This window comes from Micropterus dolomieu, linkage group LG12 (assembly GCF_021292245.1).
Source record: "Micropterus dolomieu isolate WLL.071019.BEF.003 ecotype Adirondacks linkage group LG12, ASM2129224v1, whole genome shotgun sequence".
In the NCBI taxonomy this organism is placed as follows: Eukaryota; Metazoa; Chordata; class Actinopteri; order Centrarchiformes; family Centrarchidae; genus Micropterus; species Micropterus dolomieu.
The window spans coordinates 35,790,503-35,802,577 of NC_060161.1; the positions used below are offsets into that span (position 1 = coordinate 35,790,503).

Below are 12,075 nucleotides of genomic sequence, written 5' to 3' on the forward strand. Positions count from 1 at the left end.
CGTTTGCTTTTTAGTCTAGTAGCCTCAACTGCTTTGCCTCCCTGAATCTCATTTTTAATATCTTCCATTGACATATTCAAAGGGACTCCTGATATAACTCCTCTAACCTTTGCTGTTGCTCCTGGGATGTGGGCCTTCATCCTTTCTCCTTGAAGTGTGGAAATACTAAGAATCTTTTCTTGTTGTTGTTTGCTGCTTGCATGTATCAGTATTCGTTTATTGTTCAAAAATCTTGCAAATTTGATTTTGCCAATCTCCTTCTCAATCGCCTTGGTAAGTTTAATTGGGTGATAGTGTCCACCATCCTGATTGAACTCAATTATAACTTTCCAATCGTTTCCTTGCACTTTCTCCGTATTCTCAGGCTTCTGTTTCTCACTCTTGCTAGCTCTCAATTTCTTGTTATTACTTCCCTCGCCGGTCTCGCTATGTTCTGACCAACTTTTCCCTCTCTCTCTTTCTCTCAAGTCCCTTTTCAGTCTTACAGATCTGGGCATCATCACTCCATCTCATCCCCATCTGAACTATTTGACATGATGTTACATTCACAGTACAGTTTATGCAGATCCGCCAACAAAGTTCGATCCTACTATGCTTTCCGGCCACCGTTCGTTCACTCTCTCCACGTAGCTCCAAATCTCCGCGCCTTCCCGCTCGAATACAACTTCCGGCCTCTCCAATCCACCGTCAACTCCCATCAACCATAGACTTTTTGAACCCTGCAGGTTTTCTGAATTTTACACTGACTTTTAACTCTACTCTTGGAGTTGGTTTACTTTCCATGTAGTTGTAAATACTCTGTGTAGGTTAAAATAGGGTGACACTGAAATATTGACACTATTTTTTTACTGTGTTGTAACTCAATTATTTGCTCAACCTCTCACCAGGAATACAATTTCCACGACAACCACCATGAACAATTAAGACTTAAGTCCCACTAGTCAAGGCCTTAGATATGGATGAGATCATACGGTTGTTAAGTAGCTGAAATTGTTGTGAAGTGTCTGCACCTCCAAATGATGAGAGATTTCCACTGTGAGAATGTATCACTTCTGCTTATTGTGCTTTAGACTGATTATTATTAAAAAGTGAAGAGAATTGATTATCATTATAAAAAATAAGTGATATATATTGCAACATGTGAAAATTGATAGTGCTGTCCATTGTTTTATTCTTGCACAATACATTGCATCCACTTACTCTGCCTTAGGCTCGTGTTGGTGAGTTTACTAATTACACATAATAGCCAAATGTTGATGATGATATCATAACAAGGGGACATTCGTATTTTAATGTTGACTGTGCAAAATGAAAAGGTCATATGCATAGTAAAATTTTTAATGTAGCCAAAAAAAAATTGATAAATACCTTAATACATTGTGTAACTTGGTAGTCTAAATGTTGAGTGGTCTTTATTTTTTGTTGTCACTTTTGGGTGGCCGCCTAATTTAACTGTTGTTCCCCCTGTGCCCCCCACTTTAAAATACAGACAGCAGGCCGGTCTGTATGGATCCTTGTAAAAACAGTGTGAGCCTGTCAGCGGCCAAAACAAGCTTTTTATTGTAAGTAAATTTATAGGGTGTAAGGATTAGTGCACCCCTGCTTCAGTGCTGCAGGGTTCTCATTCAGTACTGCACCAATTCCAAATAAATTGCCTATTTGTCACATTGACACAAAAACAGGGGAAAATAAGCTCCTGGTAAAAAAAAAAGATACTGCACTTACTCTTTAAATAGAAGCTAAATTATAGCATTTCACAATTTTTGGTAATTAATTAGCTCATTATGCCAATTACCTAAACTGCAATTTTTACCAATGAAGCTTTATCTCATCTGCTCATCTCTTTTTAAAATGTATTTAATGATAAAAGTTCATAGGAAACATTAGTTAGTTTCAGTTGGGTTATCACTGACTCTTTTAATCCCACAACCCCCCTCCTTCAGAATGAAGTACACTCATACTTTTCACATCCCTGCACAAACTGTTCCAGCACCGTATGTCTCGCACCGCCGCAACCGCCACAACCTGTCTCCATCTGACTTTGCCTCAGTGGTAGCCTCCGCTCTACCTCCCCTCAACACATTTTCCTCACTAAAGGTCAATGATGCAGCACAATCTCTGTGCTCATGCCTCGATAGCATGTGTCCTCTATCCACCAAGCCTGCTACCCTGAACCAGTCCCACTCTTTGCTGACTGATACCATCTGTAGGCTGCACACTGATCTCAGAGCCGCTGAAAGAAAAGAACCTGCCAACCTTAAGGGCTCCCAGATGCTCCTGTCCTCCTTCTCAACAAGCATCAGTGCTGCCAAAACTGCGTTCTATATTGACAGAATTAGTAGTTCCGCTAACTCAAGGATATTATTTTCCACTTGGTCTCTCTACTTAAATCTCTACTAAATCTTCCTTTGCCTCCATGACCCACACTGCTTATCCCGCTACCTCCTTCACAGGCAAAGTGTAACTAGCCAATTCTCTAATTCACTTAAAATCAACCAGGGCCCCTCCTCTTGTCCGTTTACACCACCTCACTGGGGCCGATCATTCGCTCGCACAGCTTCTCTTACCACTGCTACGCAGACGATACGCAACTCTACCTATCCTTCCTGCCAGGCGATCCCACTGTCTCTGCGCGGATCACAGACTGTCTGTCAGACATATCTGCATGGATGAAGGCTCGCCACCTTCAACTAAACCTCTCTAAGACTGAAATCTTGGTCATTCCAGCCAAGCAACCTATCCACCATAACATCAAACTACAAACTGGCTCCTTAACCATCACTCCAACCAGGGTGGTGAGAAACTTCGGTGTCATGATTGATGACCAACTGTCCTTTTCAGACCGTGTAGCTGCTGTCTCTTGTTCATGCCGCTTTGCTCTATACAACCTAAGGAAAATCAGGCCCTACCTCACTCAGTACGCCACCCAGCTTCTGGTACAGGCCATGGTTATCTCTCGCCTCGACTATTGCAATGCCCTCCTAGCAGGTCTCCCAGCTTGTGCGGTGAAACCCTTACAAATGGTTCAGAACGCAGCAGCGCGTCTGGTTTTTCATCAGCCCAAAAAGACTCACGTCACTCCATTACTCAGTGACCTCCACTGGCTCCCCGGGGCCTCCAGAATCAGATTCAAGTCACTAATGCTGCATACAGAGTGACTGCTGGGTCTGCACCCATCTACCTAAACTCCATAATACAAATTTACGTTCCTTCTCGGCCGCTACGCTCCTCCAACGAATGCCTCTGCCATCCCTTCACACAAAGCAATCCCAGTCCCTGTTCTCATCTGTGACACCACGATGGTGGAACGAGCTACCACACGCCATCAGAGCAGGGGCGTCCCTCTCTGCAGAGAACACTTCCTCTTATAACACCTCTAACCTCTAACATGCACTGCCTGTGCCCTCTCTCTGTCTCCTTACAATTGTCTTGTATTAATTGCTCTATTTTGTTAACTCTTACTTTTGTCTTTTCCCAGGTATTTACTCGACTGATGCTGTACTCATTATTAGCTCTTATCTAGATCTATATGTTCTTACTAGTACCTAGTGTCAGTTGTAGATCTCGTGCTGTATTGATGCTTGTATATTGTTCTTTAAATTAAGTTGGATAAAAGTGTCTTCCAAATGAGTAAATGTTAATATAAATGTTTCTTATATTTTCTACCTACTGTGTTTATTGTTATGCACCAAAAAAACTGAAGCAAATTCATTTTGGGGTGGGCAGCAAAGAGATGAGCAATAAAGATAAGAACTAAAAAAGAGATTAAAAAAGAAAAAAATTACATTAAACTAGGAAATACAGAAAACAGTTGACCAGTAAAATAAAGATGAAACTGTCCATCAGAAGATCCGTGTTCAGTTTCCTGTTCAGAGACAAGACGACACATCAGTTAGTCCATCCTTTATACACACAGACACACACACAAAAATATCGGTACCTTCCACCTTCCAAGAAAACTTTGCTTTTGATATAAACGCAACACATTTATGATAAGGAATGAAAATGTTCAGATATATTGGTGCCCTTTCCTTCATATATTATTTTATTATGATATATTATATATATTACAGGCAGCTGTATGTGACTTTTGCCCTCCTCCACTGGTGCTTTGGCCGACTCTTCAGTTTGATGAGTCAGTGGATCAGATGTTTCTTGTCATCCATTCTTGCTGTTTTATGATGTTTGAGCTCATTATCCTGCTGGAAGAACTGAGACACGCTTTCTGACACCAGGCTTCTGAATTCACTGTTTCCTGCACAGATCCAAGCCCCTCTGAGGCAGAACAGCAGCAAAGCATCACTGAGCCTCCTGTTTAACTGTGTTTTTTCTGTGAACATAAGGACTGTGGGATTTACCAAAAAACTAATTTAGCTTCATCTGTTCAAACAACGTTCTCCCAGAAGGACTGCAGCTTGGCAACAAATTTCTCTCTTAGAAGTGAGGTCTTCCTGGGTCTCCTTAATGGATCCCATTTCATTCAGACAACAGTTTGTTAACTTTCACATGAAACTGCTCAGTGGTTCACTGGAAGCCCTTCTCTTTCATTTTTTAGAAACTTTACCCTTAAATCCTTGTAAATGTAAATGCTCCGTACTTGTATAGCACCTTTCTAGTCTTTTTTCAACCACTCAAAGCACTTTTACACCACATCTGCATTAACCACTCACACACATTCATACACTGGCGGAACAGCGGCAATTCGGAGTATCTTGCCCGTGGACGCTTTGACATGGAGGAGCCAGGAATTGAACCGCCGACCTTCTGATTAACGGCCAACCCGCCTTACCCCCTGAGCCACAGCTGCCCAAATATTCAGGAGACATCTTACTTTGTCGTGAGTCCAGGTTTGTCCCCTGCTAGTTGCGTTTTTTGTAGCAAAGTCTTGTTACACTAGTCTCCAAAACAGGATGACAACAACATACACCAGGTTCTGCTCAACTGGATTAAACAAGGCTGGTGTGAACCTGCTGTTAAACTGACTACATTGATTATTGGATTGAACAGCTGTGATACTAATCAAAACACACTTGCTTAAATTATCACAACAAATCAGTATTGCGTACTACTCCTATATAGCACCAATCATTAGTCCAAACTATTTTAGGATGTCTTTGTAGAGATGTACTGATTAGTAAATATTTTGAACTATTTGAATTTTTTAAAGGATAGCCCCTTGAAATGGAGCATCTCATTTTCAAGTGGGTCCTATAACACAAATACAAAATAAAAAAATACAAAACAGAACATTACATAACAACATAGAGTGCACATACACATATAAAGATGACTCGCACACACTCTCACCTACACCCTAAACCAGTGGTCGGCAATAGGCGGGCCCGTGGCCAGATTACTTTGATAGTGGCAAAAAAAATAATAATTATAGCAGCTGGTGCTGAAACAGATCTCAGCCATGACAGCAAAAGTTACTCGCACTTAAGAGGAAGTGATTATGAGCATCAAGAGCAGTGCACTGTAATGGTTCATGTCCTACTTGGAAGGTAGAACTTTCTGTGTCAGTTGTGGAGAGTCTGTGTCTTCCTCTGCTCATCTCTCTTGTGGGGTCTCACAGGGCTCAATATTAGGCCCTCTTCTTGTCTGTCTTTATTTGCTCCAACTTTGAGACAGTAATCCACGCCTTTGTTACTGGATTACTGTAATGAACTGTACGTGGGGGTCAGTGGGTCCTCTATTGCTCGTTTCCAGATGGTACAGAACGCTGCAGCGCGTCTTTTAACTCGTAAACACGAGCACATTTCTTCCATTTGAGCCTCACTGCACTGGCTGCCTGTACATCATAGGATCCATTTTAAGATTATTTTGTTTGCTTTTAAATGTATTAACGGTCTTGCCCCACCCTACATCTCTAAGCTGCTACACCCCTGTAAACCCACCCATGTACCCAAAACAAAGCGCAAGCTCACAGGGGACCGAGCTTTTCCTGTAGCAGCTCCTAAACTGTGGAACGATCTACCTCTGCACATCAGACAGTCATCTTCACTGTCTGTTCTTAAGTCTCTTCTTAAAACCCACCTCTTTTCCCTGGCCTTTGTTTTTGTTGATTGTTTTGATTTTATTGTTTTATGTTATGGTTATTGTTTTTATTTGTATTTTATGTGTTGTGCTTTGTATTTTGTGTCTCTTCAGGGTTTTTCCTGGTTCAGAATGGACAAACATGAACAAAGACAAACAAAACAAAACATCTCAAACAGTAAACATAACAGGCCATGTCTGAGCAACATAAATCAGAACTCTACAGCTAAACTGTAAAAAAATGAAAATACATAAATGTGTTAACCCCAAACATTCAAAATATGGGAATTAATAAGCACCCAGTCAAAATGACAGTGGGAAAAAAAGGGAACAAAAATAAAGGGATATAAGGCATCACACCGCTTATCACTAATAACCATCTGATGCAGAACAGACCAACCAGACAGCACCAAATAGATAAAAAACACAATGTAAACACAAATAGGTCAGGTGTGAAGGACACACCTGTAATATGGGACCCACGACAATACCAGGAAGTTCAACAGAATAAGCAAACCATTTAATTAGGCATAAGAGTAGCAAGGATCAGCTCCCTTAAGTTAAAGCACATCTGTCTACAGTAACATATCCACTCTGGAATATCATACTGTCAACAAACGCAAACTGACAGGCTCGCGTGTGTCAGTTCACAGCAAAGGTTAATACAGATCTACAATATAATGCCATATAATACAAGAGACGGTTGACAGAAGAGTGCATTTGCTATTTGGAAGCAGTAACGAGGGAAGCTAAAAACTTATTAGCTTCTTCAACTGAAAAAAAAACTTTTCGCAGCATTACCTTCTTTCATTAAATTGAGCCTGGCAGGAAACAGCACGGGCCTGAGGCCAAGTTTGCAAAGTTCTGATATTACCTCTCGGTACTTGGAGCGCAGCTCCATCACCTCCCATGTGTAGTCCTCATGAATAACAACCTGAACCTGAGCAATTAAAACCTCACTCTCCTGGTCTGGGCTTCACAAATACTCATCTCCTTCTCTTGGTACTTATAAAGACAGATGACGACAGGCCTCGGTCCTTGACCTGGACTCTGTTTTGCTGAAGGTGCCCTGATGGCTCTTTAACACTTAGGCGGTGATCTCAGGACATCCTCACCGAGAACCTCCACAAGCAGAATGGTGAAGACAGTAGTTGGACGAGGTCCCCCAATTGACTCCAATAAATGTTGTTACACTCATAATCTGCCACTTTAGCTAACAGTTTAGTATTATTTTCTGTGTATGTAGCACATGAAACTTCAAGAGGTAAAACGCGTTCATCCTGAAGGTTGGTGTTGGTCTCTAATCAAGAGATTTTCTGAGCGAGGTCCGTCACTGTACTTTGAATGTGATCCAGCTTTACTTCCAGTGTTGAGATGGAAGCTGTAAAGTCAGCCGTAAGTGCTTTACGGTGTTCATCGATGGTTGCCATGTTAAGACCGTTATTGTCTTCTTCAGAGGCGGCAGACAGCATTTTGTTCCTTCCTGCCTTGTCTGGACGACTTTGCTGCCATGATTGTTCAGAATAATGTTGACAGTGAGTTAGACAGAAGATGGCGGGGTTCAGAGTAAATCATTACAAAGTGACGGGAGCGAGACTCGGTGTGCGTGGTGCACCCACTGCCGCTACAAATATCTTTAGACTTCAGGGTGAGTGGTGCATTATTTTAATGAAAAGTCAAAGGTACCAATATTTTCTGCCAAGTCTGTGTAGATATGAAAGTGTTACCTGCTCTCACTGAAGAGTACACAACATCTGGATCAGACAGCTGACCTGAAACACAATACGAGGTAATGTTACAGGTGTGTGTGTGTGTGTGTGTGTGTGTGTGTGTGTGTGTGTGTGTGTGTGTGTGCGTGTGTGTGTGTGTGCGTGTGCGTGTGCGTGTGTGTAGTCATGGTTACCAGTCCTTGTTCCAGCTGTCCTCTGAGACCTGATGACAACGTGACCATATGTGACCTCAGAAGGACCTGAGACAGACAGAGAAAAACAACAGAGTTCATATTCCACAAACCTGGATGAAACAATCATTTAAATAAATTAAGACTCTTTCTTTACAGATCAGAACAGTTTCAGCAAACACCAACAACAGTGACCCTCTGCTCTGCACTCAAGGGGTGTGTTTACAGACATAATCTGAAGGTGGCTGACTGGAATAAATATTTAACATGTTTGATCAGAGTGGACATTTTAACACTATTTTGAATAAATATTTGATGCTGAAATGTATCAGTGGCGGGTTCTGGGGGTCCTCCCCCCGAAGATCCATCCATCCATCCATCTTCATCCGCTTATCCGGGGTCGGGTCGCGGGGGCAGCAGCTCCAGCAGGGGACCCCAAACTTGTCTTTCCCGAGCCACATTAACCAGCTCTGACTGGCGTTCCCAGGCCAGTGTGGAGATATAGTCTCTCCACCTAGTCCTGGGTCTTCCCCGAGACCTCCTCCAGCTGGACGTCCAACTGTCTCCTTTCAACGCAAAGGAGCAGCGGCTCTACTCTGAGCTCCTCGCGGATGGCCGAGCTTCCAAACCCATTACGACCGCTTGTACCCGCGATCTCGTTCTTTCGGTCCACGTCCCCAGAGCCAGCCTCTGCTGCCCGGGTGTGGTCCGTCAAGGCCCCCGACCTTCACTGCCACCCATGTGGCAGCGCACCCGACTCCTTGGATGGTGGGTCCAAAGGATGGAGAGGGGGGCGCCACGTTTGCTTTTTCTCCTTCTGGGCCTGGCTCCAGACGGGGGCCCCAGGTCTCTCCTCCTCTTCCTTGTATTTTCATCAGGCGTCTTTTATGAACCATTCTCAGTCTGTTCCTTGCCTTGAGAGACCCAAGAGGGGCCACTTTGCCTTGGGAGACCCTACCAGGAGCTCTAGGCTCCAGACACCACAGCCTCCAGGCTCACCGGGGCACGCAAACCTCTCCACCACGATAAGGGGATCGTTCCCGGAGAAGACTTTGAGTATAAAACACTTTGCACCAATTTATGGTGGAAACGTCTTTATTTATATGAAGGGAAACAAAAAACATAATGAAATATAATGCAGTAATCAGCAGCTTGTTGTTTTAGATTAAGTTACTTTGTTGGACAGTGCACATTTGTTTCTTCTATAGTTCAGTTTAAGTGCATGTTGCATCTTATTGTGCATTGTTTAATTTTTTATTCAACATTCCTTGTTGACAAAACGTTGACGAGCTACTTCAGATCACACTTGATGGATACACACTGGGAATATAGTCCTGGTGTTTATGTGTCAGGTTATCTAATTTGGAGATGATGAACGTGAACATTTCAGCGTCAGTGTATGTTCTCTTCTTTACCTTTAACTGAGGAATCCCCCCCACAACCTGACATGAACTCTCGCCTTGCCAACGAGCTGAACCAGTTTTACTGTCACTTTGAAAGACAATGGGACAGACACCATCCCCCGTTACACCACTGATTGGCCACAGTCAGAGGGCAGGCCCGCCATCAGGGGGCCAACATTTTACAAACTGGGCCCCTCATCAACACCCAATCCAGCACCACCTCGACCAACTTCTTAGTTCTAATACAAACTCGGGCAAAAGAAGCTGTTGGCCATCAGCCTTATAGTGACACATATGGAGTCCCTAACAACCTTTTCCAAAGTCAGTGTTATAGATTCATCCAGGCCACGCTCACATATTGAGTTACTCAGTATGATTATAACGTCAACCATTGTTCTTTGTCTGTTTAACTTTGTTTGCAATAAACCTTATTTTGGTCATAATAGACGTTTGTGACTCCTCTATGTTGCCTCCCTTGAAACAGGGTCGTCACAAGCTCAAAAGGTCACTACAGACTGTGACAGTTATGTTCCTCCTTTTAACTTACAAACATTGAAGAAATTACTGCAAAGCATTAAATCATACAACTTTATTCTGACTGAACAATCACACATACCTGATCTATCAAATTCAATCTTGAGGACTACAGTAATCAACGTATTGGTCAAATTATGTACAAAATTTAAATACTGTATGAGTATATGGTATGATGATCAGAATAATATAAACAGAGGTTTAACAAATGTACAGCTTACTTTATTGTAACCATAGTGGCAGCTGTATCCTCTGACCTGTGATGTGCAGGTTACTGTAGGTCAGGTTTCTGGAGGCTGTTACTAATCTTTATTAAGGGAAACACAAAATTTCCAAATATAATAGAATATAATGCAGTGAAGCTCTCAGGCTCTCTGTGTTGCTTTTAGATATAGATATCTTTTCTCCTGTAGTTTAACTTTTACAAGGTTGTTTATTTGTCATTATACAACACAAGGCTGCTGTATGTGATGTAGTCCCTTCATGCTGCACACACAGAACTTAACACATTAATGTATTAATATTTGAATACACATTAAATATGTATACAAATATTTCCTCAAGTCTTTGTCTTTGGAAGTAACCTCTTTAAATATGACTGTGATATTAAATCATTAAATCATGTGTTTCAGCAGGTTTCTGCTGATGTCCAAAACTTTCTGCACATTCAGAATCTCTCCCACATATCTGTGTTGTCTGACAGGCCCAGAAAAGAAAGTCGTATTATTATGAGAATAATGTCATCATTTATGAGAATTCATAACATTTTTAAACAGTCTGCCTGCCCTATACTGTGCTGTGTATAAACCTGCAATGTTGCTCTGCTGATTTGGCCCCTGCAGACCGTCTGCATACACAGAACCGGGACTGAACTACTGGATGAGAGGAGGAGGTGGATAAACTAAACTTACTGAAAACACTTTTGATCAGACAGAAATCTCACCACAGAAATGTTCAGTTCAGCACCTCAGATAAAGTGCAGCTCACAGTCCCAAACAGAGCAGGTCTGCGCCTCCGATTTTAGATGTTATTTACCACGACTCACAGCGCGAGATCGCATCAGCTGGAGGAGTTCACTAGCCCTGACTCCAACATTTGTTTTTCACTGCGTGAGAAAATCGACGTGTTGAGTGAGAGAATGTGAACACTGTCAACAGCGTGTGTGCCACGCTCAACGTCTGAGAGTTGGCAGCTCTGGTGTTACATTACTTAAAGGTTAAGCAAGCTAAAGTTTTGCTAGTCTGCCTGTTAGCTCCTCACCTTCACCTGTCAGACATACACGGTGCCTCTGAACACGTTTGTGTGTGTACCTGCAGTGTGTGTTTGTGTGTTTCTGCAGTGTGTGTTTGTGTGTACCTGCAGTGTGTGTGTGTGTGTGTACCTGCAGTGTGTGTTTGTGTGTGTACCTGCAGTGTGTGTTTGTGTGTGTATCTGCAGTGTGTGTGTGTACCTGCAGTGTGTGTTTGTGTGTGTATCTGCAGTGTGTGTGTACCTGCAGTGTGTGTGTTTCTGCAGTGTGTGTTTGTGTGTACCTGCAGTGTGTGTGTACCTGCAGTGTGTGTTTGTGTGTGTACCTGCAGTGTGTGTGTACCTGCAGTGTGTGTGTACCTGCAGTGTGTGTTTGTGTGTACCTGCAGTGTGTGTTTGTGTGTACCTGCAGTGTGTGTGTACCTGCAGTGTGTGTTTGTGTGTGTACCTGCAGTGTGTGTGTACCTGCAGTGTGTGTTTGTGTGTGTATCTGCAGTGTGTGTACCTGCAGTGTGTGTTTGTGTGTACCTGCAGTGTGTGTTTGTGTGTTTCTGCAGTGTGTGTTTGTGTGTGTACCTGCAGTGTGTGTTTGTGTGTTTCTGCAGTGTGTGTTTGTGTGTACCTGCAGTGTGTGTGTGTGTGTGTACCTGCAGTGTGTGTTTGTGTGTGTACCTGCAGTGTGTGTTTGTGTGTGTATCTGCAGTGTGTGTGTGTACCTGCAGTGTGTGTGTTTCTGCAGTGTGTGTTTGTGTGTACCTGCAGTGTGTGTGTACCTGCAGTGTGTGTTTGTGTATGTACCTGCAGTGTGTGTGTACCTGCAGTGTGTGTTTGTGTGTGTGTGTGTGTGTGTGTGTGTGTGTGTGTGTGTGTGTGTGTGTGTGTTTGTTTGTTTGTTAGTGTTTGGTTTTTCCATGTGTTTTTTTTTCATCCCTTTGGGTGTTTTGACATCCACAT

The 12,075-nt window shown here is 42.8% G+C and overlaps 1 protein-coding gene and 1 long non-coding RNA gene across 5 annotated transcripts in view; one reads left to right on the forward strand and one right to left on the reverse strand.

The window, feature by feature from the left end:
* LOC123980308 (H-2 class II histocompatibility antigen, E-S beta chain-like) overlaps positions 1-12,075 on the forward strand; it is a 236,945-nt gene that overhangs the window by 65,645 nt on the left and 159,225 nt on the right. The window lies entirely within an intron of this gene.
* LOC123980319 overlaps positions 3,355-12,075 on the reverse strand; it is a 9,084-nt gene continuing 363 nt past the window's right edge. The window contains exons 2-4 of the long non-coding RNA XR_006827469.1: positions 7,940-8,005; positions 7,764-7,808; positions 3,355-3,865 (exon numbers count right to left, since the gene is read on the reverse strand). This is a non-coding gene — a long non-coding RNA (uncharacterized LOC123980319). The remainder of the gene's footprint in view (positions 3,866-7,763; positions 7,809-7,939; positions 8,006-12,075) is intronic.